Source organism: Cetorhinus maximus, chromosome 10 (genome assembly GCF_964194155.1).
Source record: "Cetorhinus maximus chromosome 10, sCetMax3.hap1.1, whole genome shotgun sequence".
Lineage (NCBI taxonomy): Eukaryota > Metazoa > Chordata > Chondrichthyes > Lamniformes > Cetorhinidae > Cetorhinus > Cetorhinus maximus.
This window is the reverse complement of record NC_135888.1, coordinates 32316060-32331828: the sequence shown is the minus strand read 5'-3', so window position 1 is coordinate 32331828 and position 15769 is coordinate 32316060.

Genomic DNA, 15769 nt, shown 5'->3' with positions numbered 1-15769 from the left:
ACATGAGGCAACTTTGTGTGAGCATCCACCACAATCAGGAACGTATGTCCGGGAAGTTGTCCAGCAAAGTCCACAGGTGGTCATAGGTGGTCAAAGGCCATAGGTGTTCAGGCCAAGCCCACAGATGTAATGGGGCAGGTGCAGGAGAAGACTTCAAATCGTGGCCTGGAAGACAATCGCTGACCAGGCCTTTGATGTCTTTATCCAGGTGTGGGCACCATACATGTAGACGAGCTAATGCTTTCATTTTGATGATTCCCATGTGACTGAGGTAAAGTTCTTCTCACACTTGTGTTTGGAGTTTTGGAGGAATAACAACTCTGATTCCCCATAACAAACAACCATCTTGCAGAGTCAGCTCAAATCTACACATGTAGTAAGGTTTAAAGCTCAGTCATCACTTCTTGAGGTACACACCAACCTTTCTGTGTATACAGGTAAACTTTGGAGAGCACAGCATCCCTCTACGTTTCAAGTTGAATTTGATCCGCTTTAACAGGTAACATGTCTATCTGGTTCACATTGAAAGCAGTGACTTCACTTCAGGTTGTGCAGCTGTGGTGTAATGGAAGTCTGGAAAGTGCATCTGCATTTCCATGATTCTCAGTAGAGCGAAATTTAATTTTGTATTGTTAAGCAGATAAAATCAGTGCCCAGCTTTGTAGGTGTGCAGTGGCAAGTGTCGGGATTTGTGAATTTGGGCTAAGCAACCAGGTCAAAGGTTTGTGGTCTGTAATTAACGTGTATTTATACCTACACAAATATTGGTGGAGCTTCTTGACTCCATAGATTAGTCCAAGAGCTTCCTTCTCAATTTGGGCATAATTTTGTTCTGCTTTGGACAATGTGTGTGAGCCGTGTGCAATGGGTCTTTCACTGCCATCAGGAAATGTGTGGGAGATGACAGATCCAACAACATTTCCAGATGTATCACAAGCCAGGCCGACAGGTAACTTTTCATTGAAATGTACCAGGACTTTAGCAGAAGTGAGCTCTTGCTCGAGTTCTTTGAAACTTTCCTGACAGACTTCCTGACCAATCCCATTTTGCATTCTCCTTCATACAGATTATTCAGTGATGCCGCCTTGGTAGCCAAACGGGAAATGAACTTGCTATAGTAATTCACAAGTCCCAAAAACAAATGAAGCTCCTTAACATTTTTGGGCTGTGGTGCTTTCGCCACTGCCTCCACCTTTCTGGGTGAGGTTGAGAGGCCAGTTTCATTGATCACATGTCCCAGGCACTCCACTGAGGGTTTCAGGAGTGAGCATTTGGATTTCATACAGTGGATGCCGTATTTTTCCAGTCTACGTAGACCCTGCCTAGGTTCTCTAAATGAGTTGGGAGGTTTTTCCTGGTGATGATCATGTCGTCTAGGAAGCAGATTACACCAGGAAGGCCCTGCAGTGTTTTGTCCATGGCCTGCTGGAATAAGGCTGGTGATGACACAATTCCAAATGGTAGTTGTTTGTATTGATATTGACCTCTGTGTGTGCTGATGGTTGTATACTTCCTGGAATCTTCACTCAGTTGCAGTTGTAAAAATGCCAGTGATTGGTCAAGCTTTGCGAATAATTCACCTCCATTCAGAACAGCAAACAGGTCCTCAATTTTCGGTAGCGTGTACTGTTGCACTTCCAGGAAAGGATTAATGGTGATTTTATAGTTACCATATATTCTGATAGACTCGTCATCCTTTATTATGGGACTATTGGAGCTGCCCACTCTGCATAAACAACTTTCTCAATTATCTGAAAGTTTTCAAGTCGTTCTAGTTTCTGCTCGATTTTCTGCCGCATTGAGTAGGGAACTGAACACGGTTTGAAGAACCTTGGAGAAGCTTTGGCCTTCACGTCAAGTTTGGCTTCAAAGTCTTTAATAGCTCCAAGACCTTCTTTGAAGACATCAGTATGCTTGTCTAACAAAGGCTTTATTGATTTTATTCCATTCCAGCTGAATTTCTTTTTGCCAGTTTCTGCACATAAGTGATGGACGATCCCCTTTCACAATGATAAATGACAACCTTGCTATTTGATCTCCATACTTAGCTTGAACGGACATTTTTCCAAGTATATTCACAAGCTCACCAGTGTAGGTGCTAAGCTGGAGGAGGGTTTTTTCCAATGGGCATTTCTTGAAAATTTTTTCCCGTGTCTTCTCCGAAGCAATAGAAACAGATGCTCCAGTGTCAACCTCCATTTCAACCATTTGACCATTTAATGTCAACTTTTAGTCCTTCATCTAGTTTCAGATTGGACTGAATGCAATACAATTGCTCTTCTGCATTGTCCCACTGTTAGTTTCACTTTCTTTCTCATCTGCGCTCACATCACTTTTGTATTTTGTTTCTAAGTAATGCGAATTTTTAAACTGCCTGTTCATTTTCAAGCGTGATTTGTCTGTGTGCTCCTCATGATGCCGTTTCTTGGCTGTACTGCTTTTCTGTGATCAGCCTTTGGTCTAAATGCACGCTGTATGTTCCCTTTTTTCCATGGTAGTGACAATCAGCGGTTTTCCACTTACAGGCTAGTGCATTATACTCTATTCCATTGTAGCGGTAACACGTTTGAAAGTGAGTATACCCTGACTTTACTATTTTAACTTTGGCATTGTTAGAATGCACTTTCCAATCTCCAGCTTGTTTCTCTGCCATTTCTATGCTTTGCACAATCTCGAACGCTTCCTCCAGTGTCAACTCTTGATCCGCTAACAATCTACGCTGAGTTCTTTCATTTCTTAGTCCACAAACCAAACGATCAGGCAACACTTCTTCCAGGCAACCTTTAAAGTCACAATGTTCCGCTAATTTTCTCAACTCAGCCAGGAACTAGGAAACTGATTCACTTTCATGCTGTTCTCTTCAGTGAAACTTGAATCTCTCGGGAATTATTGCTGGTCTGGGATTGAAGTGCTTTTTCAAAACGTCCACAAACTCAAAGTTTTTATCTGCTGGCTTTTCAGGAGCAATGAGGTTTCTCAGTAAAGTGAAATCTTTCATTCCAATGACTGTAAGAACTGCTGAGGCCTGCTTTTCCTCTTCAATCGTATTCGCAATGAAAAACGGTTCCATTTGCTCGACATGAACTACAAAGTCCATAGTGGCTGGATCAAAAGCCTCTAAAACCCCTAATAATGATGATCCCATCCTCATCGCCATTTGAAGTGTTTTGTCACTTCTTAACAATTAAGAATACACACACAGCTATCTGCTTCTGAACCCCAACTTCCTGTATGAGAAACAGTAGGTGCCTTTATTCCTTATTCCCCAACAGAGGCCAATACAACTGGGACTTAGCACACCCTACTGGCAGGTTTTATATAACCATTCTTTTTAACTAAAATGTCCTTTTACAAAAAAGCATAAACATTACACAAACATCACGCTCTCCTTGACCAATGGTACGCCATGTCCTGCCCCAGCTGAGATCAGATAACTCAGCACAGACTGAAAATCAAGTTTGGAATCTTCTGATCTCTATGGCTACACTGAGTGATATTGTTGTCTAGCCGGACCATCGAGGAAGTTGGGATGATTTTTACTGAAATAAAAACAGAAAGTGGCTGGAAAGAGTGAAGTTGGACTCAAAACGTTAACTCTGTTTCTTTCCCCACAGATGCTGTCGGACTTGCTGAGTTTTCCAGCACTCCTTGTTTTTATTTCAGATCTCCAGCATCCGAAGTATTTTGCTTTTGTTTTAGGGCGTATTTACTGAGTGGATCATTTAACCACTTGTTGGCCAGGATCTTTAGGATGGCAGGGTTTCCCTTCCCACCATCCGAGGAGTCTGCGGAGAACACATCGCCCACCGATACAGCCTGCCTGCTGCCATTTAACGCTCCGACAAGCATTAGTGGTCTGGAGGTGGCTCTTCTGCCTGTCACCCAGGAAGAAGGCCCACCTCAGGAAGCTGCCAGCCAAACAGATGGGCTGGCAGCTCTCTAGTCCTTGCAGCACCAGAAGCTGCAGTGGACAGGACTGGGACAGCATTCAGTCCCCAGAGCCTAAGTCCCAGGAGTCCAGGACCGACTAAGGTTTGGGGGTCTCATGGTAAGGTGCGGAGGTGAGGCCCAGGGGGTGAGCAGAGGGAGGTGGAGAGGCCAGCAAGATGGGGAGAAAGGAGGGCCTGCAGAAGCCAGTCCTTTTTTTTGGGGTGGGGGAGGGAGGGTGGTGAGGGCAGAGGTGCCAGATGTTAAAAGGAGGCTGCTGTTGGAGGTGCCACCCCATCTCCTCCCTGCCCAAGGCCTGATCAGGGTTACCTTTCAAACTTTTCCCCTGTCCCTGAACTCCTCCCACCCACTTCAAATTTGAGGCTGGGCATAAAATGTCCCTTAAGTGGTCAATAATCGGCCACTTAAGGGCTTCAATTGGGACATGGGTGGGCAGGCCAGCCTAGGCCTCACCCATCCCAACATAAGAATGTGGAGAGATCAGAGCGGGATGGGAAGGCCATCTGGAAAACTTTATGGCCACACCCCCACCAACAAACCTGCCGGCTGAGAAACAAAAATTACTGCCTGTCATTCCAAGCTGAATTGGTTCTCTAACAGTGTTAATAAAAGATCGTAAGGTATGTGAGCCTCAGTAATCCATACAGTGACATTGAATTATGGGCATTTATATCATTCTTTCAAACATGGGAAAAATAATATCACCTCAACATCATACAGCTGCTCTGCCTACTTCGAATTTGACTGAAGTCCATTATGCTCAATGAGCAACCACTATTTTTTGCACCCTCTCCTTTTCTCAATCATTCCTTCCCAGGCCCAAAACAGTGAAACTCCTTCTCCCCCTCAGACGTCGCTTTCTTTTACAATTTAGTTTTAATAAAGCTTTTAATGTGCACACTTGGCATCGCCATTTTACCCCTACTTGATTTAGCCCCTTGGTTTTCTCTACATTACGACAATGGCCTGAATTTCACGCTCCCCCACCAGCGGGGTTTTAGACGGATGAGCGGGGAGCATGTGAAATAGAAGGAACGGACTTCCCTCTGGATCCCTGCCCGACCCAAACTCACAGAGATTTTATCCTGGGGTGGGCAAGGCCTTGGAGAGGCCATCCGACCTTGCCCCAATTGAGGCCCTTAATTATTGGTTACTTAAGCTTCAATCTTTAGGCTAGCGGGAGGATTTCCTGGACATGGGGGATGCCTGAAAATGAAGTGAGGGAGGGGCACATCCATGAAAAGCCCCCTTGTAACTTTGGGTGCCCCCCCTTTAGGTCCAGTGACTGCTGGACCTTATTCTCCCCCCCAGCCTCTCCCCCAACACCCGAATAACCCACTTTCCACCCCCACCCCACCAAGCCTTCCCTACCCACCCTGCCCTGGGACCCCAAAAATGTATCTTGTCTTCCAGTACTGGGACTTAGACCCTGCCATCTTCATGCACTTCCTCTACTGCTCTGTCTGTCACTGCAGGGACGAGAGAGCTGCTGGCCAATCAGATTGACCAGCAGCTCTCTAAGGCCGGACTTCCTGCTGAATGAGGGGCGGAAGTCTCACATGCAGCCAACTGACGCTCAATCGAGCATGAAATGGCTGCGGGGCAGGCAGAGTTGGCGGGGTTGTGTTCCACGCCAATTCTTCAGGTGGCGGAAGGGAAATACCCAACATCCGAAATATCCTGGCCATTTACCACTGGCTATAACGCACTTTGGGACACCACGTAGTTTTCTTTTTCGATTTCATCTTGTCTACTGTTTTCACTTTTCTACCCTCCAGCTCTATGGACTTTGACTCTTCAATACAATTGTTTTGTTTGGATAAGAGATTTCATCTGTGCCATTTTGGTAGAAATTGCAGAATAACCAATGGAAAAAAAATAATTTAAAGGTAAACTATTTGCATTTTATTGCCTAGAATGCATGAAGATCTTTTTTAGGTGTTGACATTTTGAGGCATTTACATCCCAAGACTAAACCCTCTTCTCCAATTCAGTGTTAGGAATTAATTTTTAGAAAGTGTTTCTAATTAAGGCTTTACCTCAGAAAGTGGTTTAAGTGTGGAACATGTCACCACAAGGAGTAGCTGAGGTGAATAGCAGAAGGTGTATTTATTTCAAAGGAATCTAACTAAGCACATGGGGGTGAAAAGAATAGAAGGTTACAGCGAGATGAAGAAAGTTGGGAGGGGATTCATGTGGAGCATAAACTCCAACTGTTGTGGTGAATGGCCTATTTCTGTGCCATACATCCAATGTAATTCCAGATAGTTTTTTTAAAGAACGTAACCCACCAATTGAATGTCACTTCCAAATATAGGGCTGGATTTTATGGCCCCGTGCCAGCGTATTTGAAGGTAGTGGGGCAGGGGCTTGCAAAATGAAGTGGGTGGCCTTCCCACTGCCTTCCTGCCCACCCCTGACCTGTCTCCCATTTTACTGTGGACGGGGATGGTGTCAGGGAGCTGCAATGTTCCAGTGAAGCTCAACGCAAACTGGAGGAACAGCACCTCATCTTCCGACTAGGTATTTTACATATTAAGACATATTGAAGCTCTTAAGTGGCCATTTAACTGTTCATCCTCGGAGACTGCTTGTAGTCCCAGCAGTGGCCACCGCTCGATCCTGGCGCTGCTGGGACGACAGAGCTGCTGGTCAATCAAATTGGCCAGCAGCTCCCTAGGCCAGGACTCCCTCCCAGATGGGGGTGCTGAAGTTCGATTCTGAATGAATTAAAGCGGCTCCCAGTGTCTTATCACTGTGGGCAGCCGACTTCTGAGTCAGCGGGCTTAAGGCTGACTTTTCCGTTGGTGACGGGGTGGGGGATGGTAGGGGGCGGTGGGGACAGTGCCGGGAATACACTTCCATGTAAAATCCATCCTATAGAAATGCATTTCCAAGACTTAAGCATGGGAAACACTCCTTGGGGGAAAAAAAAACCAAATCCAATCATCTAAGCAGCAAGGTCTGAATTGTATTAAAAGCAATGAGAATTCATTTCAGTGTGCAGACAATCGTGTGTGGCTGGCGCTGCAATACAAGGTGGTAGTCCATTCTGTATTTGGAAGGGTTCAGATAACAATATAATCCATAAGAGCAAAACCCGGGCAGCTTGTTCATCAGTTGAACTCTGAGATTACATTTCTGTCTGCATTCCTCTAACACACATCTGGTATTTATTGGAGCATCTCCAGTTTATAAAAAAAGGACACCAGCTGCCTCCATAGATTTTGCTAGGTGGTGCCAAGTGGCGTAGGATCTCAAAAGATATTGCAGCCTCATTGAATCAAGCTCTAACATAGAGCTTGAGACATGCTGGGTTATGTTGGATGTTGGATCCTTTGCCATCTTGCATGCATGATAACAAAATACTGGGTTGTTTCGGTGCTGCAATTTAAGAGCGGTCATCATGTTCAGTCTCTTTCGTAAGTAGTTCCACCTGAAAAATTAAAAGCAGAAACTGCCTCAATGTGATTGTGCACTGAGGGCATTCTTTGTAGGTGCCATTTACTCAACAGTTGATGCTCTCTTCTTTCTGTATATTCTCATTATTTCACATTTGTTTAATTTCTTCTCTGCACCTCTTTAGATCCATAGCACATGCTTCTGTGTTCTCACTTTGATCCTGAACTTTCAATGTTTCCTGTCATCCACCATTAAATTCTATTAGCCAGTTGGTTATTCTCAACGTTCACAAATATTCTTGGATGCTGAAAATGAAAGAGAGAGACATTTTACTACCCCTCTTCAATGAATTGATTATAAATATGGTTTCTGTTTTGGTGGTTTCTATATTTCATGGACCCTCGAGCTCTCAAGAGCATGCACAGCAGTCAGAGGATTGGGTCTGAGTACTGGGTCTCACTATTGCTCAAGACCTTTCTGGCATGCTAGAGAGCAGCCTAGTTGGACGGAATTGGAGCAGGAAGACATTGCCAATCTGGTTGTATCTTCTCCAGGATATATGCAAACAGAATGAGGATACTTTGTGTTGGGTGCCATATGTAATTGGTACAAGTTTGAATTGGATTCCTTGCATTTTACTGGGTGTGGTGATTGTCTGTTCGTGATTAGAAGATACACCTCTTTGCAATGACAACCCTCCCCACCTAACCCACCCCCCTCCACCTCACCACCCAACACAAACATGTGAATTAAGCGCCTGTTGGTGAGATACCGGTTTGAGCAAATAACAAGGCCTCTGTCCAAAGTAAGGAACATGCCACAAAGACTGAAATCGCTTTCAGGAGCACCAAACAATGAGAGCCAGCTCATTAACCTCACAAAGACGCCACCAGATGGAGTGACAGGCTGAAGCACAATGATGCAACAAAAACCCGATGCAACAACACTCCTAAAAAAAGTGGCATAGCCTCAGTGAACTTCACTACAACAGTGAATACACTTTAAATGTGCTTTCTAAGTCATTGGTACCGACGTGGACCATGACTTCTGGCTGTTCACCCTCCCCTCAAAGAATGTCCTACGTGTCCTGAATGGCCACATGATGCCATGAATCCATACTTTGGGAAATATACCAGTGGAATGAGGTTGGGCATCTGCACTACACCACTGTTGCCATTAAGTAAGAAACAAGTGCAGAAATGACTAAGCAACACATGAGTCATCTGTTTAATCCCTCTGTGAACAGCATACTGCTGCACTAGATCATTATCCTGGAACAAGATGGTAGCAAAAACCTTGAAGAAAGAAGTGTTTCAGCTTGCACAGAGCTACCCCATTTAGGTTGACTAAAGGTTTCCTTGCTGTCTCCTGGTTGGGTACATCCCCCCTGAATAGGCATTGTCTAAAAGTTAGAGCATGAATTTTCAGGTGTTAAATTAGGAAGCACTTCTACACACAAAGCTTGGTAGAAGTTCCAAACTCTCTTCTGCAAATGGTAATTGATGAATGATCAACTGTTAATTTTAAATCTTGGATTGACAGATTTTTGTTAAGCAATGTTATTAAGCAATATGGGGCAAAAGCAGTTATATGGAGTTAATTTGAAGATCACCCATGATTTCACTGAATGGCAGAACAGCCTTGAGGAGCTAAATCGCCTACTCCGGTTCTTTTGCTTGTTTGGTCTTGATCTGTAATTTTCCACGTTCTGACCTAGACCTTGGAGAACAACTTTTCCATGTCAGTTGCTAGGTAAACCATCCAGGGTCACCTCATAGGCTGGATGAGTGAAATCTGGCTCTGACACCTCCTGACCTCTCTTGCATGACTTCTTCAATGTTGTACCATGAAACACCTTAGAACCTAGTCCCATTATTAATTTTAATTTGATTTAAATGTTTAGTCACACTCTGAACTCTCATGAAAGCTTAATTTTTTTCCCCCAGCTCTTCCTGTTCTCACTGTTCTGTTAAAAGTTTGAATTTGTTTTTATTACTGTTGGCTTTAAGGAAAATTAGCAGACGTTATTTGGGTATTTCAGTGATTATGCACAACTAGTTCTTGACAATTATTGGACTTATTTTTGTCCAGCAACACCTGGGGCAAATAGTGTGTGCCTTGCAAGTGTTTAGTGTTCTTTTAAAAAGCTTTAGTTCTAGTGAAAATGTACTAATCACTTTTATGGCAAAACTGTAATGCAAAGTAGACAATAATCAGTTTAAATCATATTCTTGGTTGATTATCAAGTAATTTATGCTACAGAATTTTTGCCTACACTTTCATAAATTTTAGAAATGTAATTTGTAAAAAAAATCTGTAAAAAAATAGACTGGCAGTCCTGGTGTTCTTCATATCTAAACCTATTGTCAGATTGTGGCTGTACTAATTCTGTCAGGTCCTTTAAACTTTCTTTTAATATTGCATTTTAGCTCTCACTTATTCAAATGAGAGAAAGTATCCCCCACTCCATATATCCTAAATTAGGCTTCTTATTTGACCAGCAGGTTGCTCCATTCATGTGTGTTTCAAATTGCAGCACTTTAATTATTGGTGGTGCCTTGCATTCTAACAGGTGATCCATCTCCCTGTATATGATCTTTCTATACAGCAAGTTTTTTTTTTTGTTTATGAGATGTGGGCATTACTGGCTAGGCCAGCATTTATTGCCCATCCCTAATTGCTCTTGTTCAGAGGGCATTTAAGAGTCATATGTAAGCCAAACCAGGTAAGGATGGCAGATTTCCTTCCCTAAAGGACATTATTGAACCAGACAAGTTTTTACAACAATTGACAATGGTTTCATGGTCATCCTCAGACGTCTAATTCCAGATTTTTATTAATTTGAATTCAAATTTGACCATCTACCATGTTGGGATTCGAAGCCCAGAGCATTACCCTGGGTCAGTGGAATATTAGTCCAGTAACCATACCACTATGCCCCCACTTCCCCGTTCTGTTAAGTCTTAGTGTTGTCTGTTCTTTAGGTCCTGTTTTTCTGATTTTCTTTACCATTTTTTGCTTCTTCGTCAGTTGCACTCTAGCCGGGTCCCCACTCGCCCCCACGCTGCACTCTGGGCTAGCCACCGCCATGTTTTGATGTTGGAGCTGCCTCCATAGGCCGAGGCTACAGGGAGAGAGCGAGGCCTGAGATCCGGAGGCAAGAGCACAGGGCAGGGAGCCTGACCCAGAGGCTCAGCTGGGGCAGTTACAACTTCCCTTATTGATAACAAGGTATGAACTTTATTCAATGTGGAATCGTTTGAATTGATTTTGAGCTGAGAGCTTAAATAAACAGTTATCTATCTTTAATTAAACCTATAGAAGGCTTGCTGCTGATTATTCAAATCATCCACAGATTTAGGGGTTAAAAAAGCATGCACACATCTTTAAAGCAAAGATTCATTGGTTACAGACAATTTGGAAATGGATAAGTATTTCACAAGACCACAAGATGTAGTACACCATATGGCCCATTGAGCCTGCTCTATCATTCAATATGATCATGGCTGATCTGGGTTTCAACTCCACTTCCCTATATCCCTTGATTTCCAGAGAGGCCAAAAATCTGTCTATCCCAGCTTTAAATGTATTCAATGTTGGAGCATCCACAACCCTCTGCAGAAGAGAATTCCAAAGATTCACAACCCTTTGAGTGAAGTAACTTCCCCTCAGCTCAATTGTGAGAGTTCCCTCTCACCCTGTCCATAACAATATCCATAGTTCAATTAATGTTTCCTTACCTGAATCTTATCTGTTTTCTTACCTGACACTAATATGTTTCAACTGTTGTCTTAATCCTGTGAACATATTATTCATATTTTGAAGAACATATTTTTCAGGAACTGTGAACCAACTATCCAACAAAAAAATAATGTTTTTCAAATGCAAAGTGTCATATTTCAATCTCACAACAAGCAAATCCATGTTATATCAGAATAATCTGATGTACTTCTCATATTACTTCCTTACCTTTGTATTTTGATGTGTGCAATGGAAATACCATGTTGGTTTTCCAGTATTTGTGCAATAACCAGAGGTCATTTTATGATCAGTACAAATAATGCAACATGGAAAGTGAGCTCACTTACAAAGTATGTCTGCTCTATCCAGATAATGAAAACAGTGTTTACTATCACTGTTGTGTTTCCACTGAGCTACTTCTTGTGGATTAAGTGACTGAGATGTATGGAACTTTATGCTAATCAAGGCAATCATGCCTGCTTTAAAAGCTTGTGTTCATTTCATGGCATTGGTCAAGTAAAGTAAGTGCAAAGGAGATATTTTCCTCACATATCCTCACAACAATCTCGACTGATATTGTACTCCAGTTTCTTAAACTATGCCTGATCTGCAAAAATATCTCCTATAAATGTATATATATATATGCTGAGCAGATATTTTAAGAAGAACTTTACAAGACTGCATTCATCTGGATGAACAAAAACAGAATTACCTGGAGTTGACGTTTCGAGTTCTCATGACCCTTAAACGTCAACTCTTTTCTTCTCCGCCAATGCTGCCAGACCTGCTGAGTTTTTCCAGGTAATTCAGTTTTTGTTTTGGATTTCCAGCATCTGCAGTAGTTTTTTGTTTTCATCTGGATGAAGCCTCACTTGATGGAAGGATGAGTTGGAGAAACTGCTTGATTTGCATCAATTTCAATATTCTGTTAGGATCTTCTCCTAGAATCCTAGCTTACCTGTTGTGCTTTTTCATCACAAGTTTGATTAGAGGAAACAAAGAGTTCATTTTGAAGAAAAAGCACGTGGTTTGTTCTTATTTTATATTCATCTTTACATTAATCATGTAGGAGATCCAATTACTTCCAGGTTTCACTCATTAAAATTTTGAATGAGGTTAAATGCCTTCCAATGATTGAGGATAATTTTGACTTTTGGTGATGATAAAAAACAAGCAATAACAAATTGTTAGGTTGTTTTACACCTCTCACAATTTTAATTTTGGGAGAGATGCGAAATGGGCTGTCAATTTGTTATCGTTCATGGCAACCCAATGTTGCAGAGGGGGTCTGAAACAAGTGTCATTTAGTGCCTGAATAAATATATCGTCAAATTTCTAGGCTAGTATCTTGCATAGCAAACTTTTTTATTGTGAACACAAGGAGAGGATATTAGGGATACTAAGTAAATAACTTCTTTTTATTGAATACCTTATACCAGGTCAGCTCCACATATTTGAAGTAATTTCATTTTAACCTCTATGGACTTACAGTGCATTAAAAGGAGCACATTTAAGAAAACTAACTATTGCAACCCAACTTTCATCAGTTCTTGTGGAAACTGTAACATGGAATAATTGAATGGTTTTAATGCAGACAAGTATGCTTTTATTCAATATTGGAAAAGATCACCCAGAACAAAGAACCAAATTACCTAATTTAATCTAAAGCCCAATTGACCACTGTTGCTGTTTTAGAAGTGTTTGGATATGACATTCAGAATGAATCTGGTTATATTTTCAAGTTACGAATCCTAGGATTTTTCTTTTAGCTTGGAAAAGACGAAGTGTTTGACGTGATTTAAAGGGTTAGTCAACCTAATAAAACAACTCATTACCAGTTTCTGGAATGTCTATAGAAGACAGGATATAAGTACACAGTGTTCTGGTATCAAATCTATACGGGATACTTTAATAACAGATTTGGACTGGCATGGATTCCCTTGGAACAAGTGGGTTGTAAATTTCAATAATACATGGATAATGTTACGGGTGAAACCATTAGTCATGTTCTGGTGTCTGAAAATCCAATTCCAGACCAGCTACTTGACAACATTAACTTCAAATTCCCTGGTGCCAGAATGCTGATCTCAGATCATTGCACATAGTTGTATAGTTTAATCTAAGATGTTATGAAACATTCTGTTAACAGGTGTACAGTCTTTCAATACAATAATGGGATAGATTTATCAACCTCTTTGCTACGCATAGAACTGCAGATCAACTGTTCTTGAAAGAAATCTGCTTTTTGTTTTATCTCAATGCCAACTTTATGCTTGGATAGCAAATTAAGAGTCTGGCCCAACACTCCTACCACCTGTGGCAGGTTTGTCTCTTCTAATAGGCCAGAGGATTACTTAGTAAGTTTGAAGTCAAATTTGGACTATTTTTAAACCATGCTTATACAAGTCAATCATTGCAGCATATTACACTGCATGTGTAGTACATCAGAAACTGTACTTAATAGTGAAAATTACTGTCCAAATCAATCTATACTAAATCAATGTAACACTATACAAATAAAGCTCTCAATTTGGACTCTAACAAAACTTGGGAAGACAATTCCACTGTAAAACTTCTTGCTTGTCTATCTTTGTCCTACAGATTAAGATGCAAATCTGTAATGTTACTAAACTGTGAGGGGAGAAACTCAGCTTTAGCAAAGCTTTTACAGGAGTTTGATGTCTCAATTATCTCTGACTTCTGAAAAGACCCAGAAAATTCCCATCGCCATGAGCCAACTGGTTTTGTGCATTTTCACCTCTTATTCTAATGCTCAAAAATGTATTAATCTAAAAATTTCATTAAAAAATTAAGCTAAAACTTTAAGCCCCATATTTTATCCATTACTAGGATTGCTTACTTCTACCTCCACAATATAACTCTTACAACTCCATGCCTACAAGCCAACAGCAAAACACTGCAGATGCTGGAAATCTGAAATTAAACAGAAAACGCTGGAAACAGCAGATCAGGCAGCAGCTGTGGAAGGGGAAACCGAGTTCACATTTCAGGCCAATGACCTCTCATCAGAACTCCCCCCTTTGTCAACTTTTTTACTATTTATGCATTTAGAAATTTTGGATCTTAGATCAATTGAAAATTTCAGCACTGACGTAGGCAGATTCCTTTTAGATAAGGTTAGCAAGAGACGCAGGTCAAAGGCAGATAAATGGAGGCGAGATACAGATCTGCCGGGATCTAATTAAATTGTGAAACTGGCTTGAGGGGCTGTCTGGCCTTCTCCTGTTTCTATATTCAAGTTATGGTTTTCTTGTTGGTGGTGTTGTTGCATAATGCCATTGATGGTGACACTCTCATTGTAACACTTCCAAATATGCTGAGTTACTCCTTATAGAGAATGCTACATTGACTCTTCAGTCGATCGGCACGGATATGTTCAAGACAGTGATTTACTCAAATATACACAAGATGAGAGCTTTGCTGTAAGAGGATGAAGGCTGAACTCCTTCTAACCTTTTTTAAATTTGCTGTAGGTAGCCACTTGGAGGCACACAAAAGATGCTTGGGGATAACTTTGCCTCAGGCTTTAGCTGTGGAAGAATTGCTTGGCCTGTGCTTGGTGCTTCCCTACAGCAGTGAAAATGAGTTGAGACTCACTGACACAGATGCTGAGCCTGTGCCACCAAATTGCCACATTCTGGGAGTCACCCATCAAATTGCCCGGCAAAAAGCTAATGACATGCAACCACAGAAAAGAAGCTGAGCCAATGTGGATGACAATATATAAGCACTCTGCTGCTAGATCCGCCAGGCCACCTGGAAGAGGAACTTGGGAGAATTTCAATCGGAATAAGAGGGTTACACCCTGTTCCTTTCCAACGATTTCTCTATGTTCTTTATAATTCATCAGAAATGCAGACAGTGCCTCTGCTTAATATCGCAGGCAAAGAGAAACAGAACAACTGTTTGATGAATGTGTGAGGACTTTCAGTGAGGCCAGATTCAACAGCCTTCCTGCAGATCATAAGGCCTGCTAATCAAAGAAACAACAGCACACACTGGATAAAGAAAAATGGCAGATGCGGCTTATATGTCTTCCAGCAAATCTCTTTTACAGAATAATACAACAATTGAGCAAATTAAATGAAGGCCTACATTTCACTTATCTAGATACACTGAAAGGGTGACAACAAAAAGGTGAAAATACACAACACCTGAAAGAAAAAATGGGTTTATAATGTTGATACATCTTGGGCAGAATTTTTCTCTCGTCAGGCAGGCGCGCGCCTGACCTGAACAAATGTAAAATGACGCGCGATGACATCGGGCAAGCGTCCTGATGTCTTCGTGCACTCGCCCGATAGTCCCGCGCGTGCCCACTGACAATTCAACGGCCTATTAAGGCCCTTAATCAATTAATTGACTAGAATTTTTCACTGCCCGTCCAACCGTTTGGTTGGCGGGTGGGGAGGGGGGCGGGTGAAAAGGCTAACCGGCCTTTGCATTTTTGGCGAAACCTCACCCACGGGTGGGATGAGGGTTCGACCAGTGATTAAAATAAAATAAAACCTTTTAACAATCATATTTATAACATAGCCCTGCTCATGTGACAGAATCACATGAGGGGACATGTTTTCATTACTTTTAATATCTTTATTTTTTATTTTAAAAGTCTTCAGCTCCCTGAGGCAGCTCTGTGCCTCAGGGAGTTTTTACT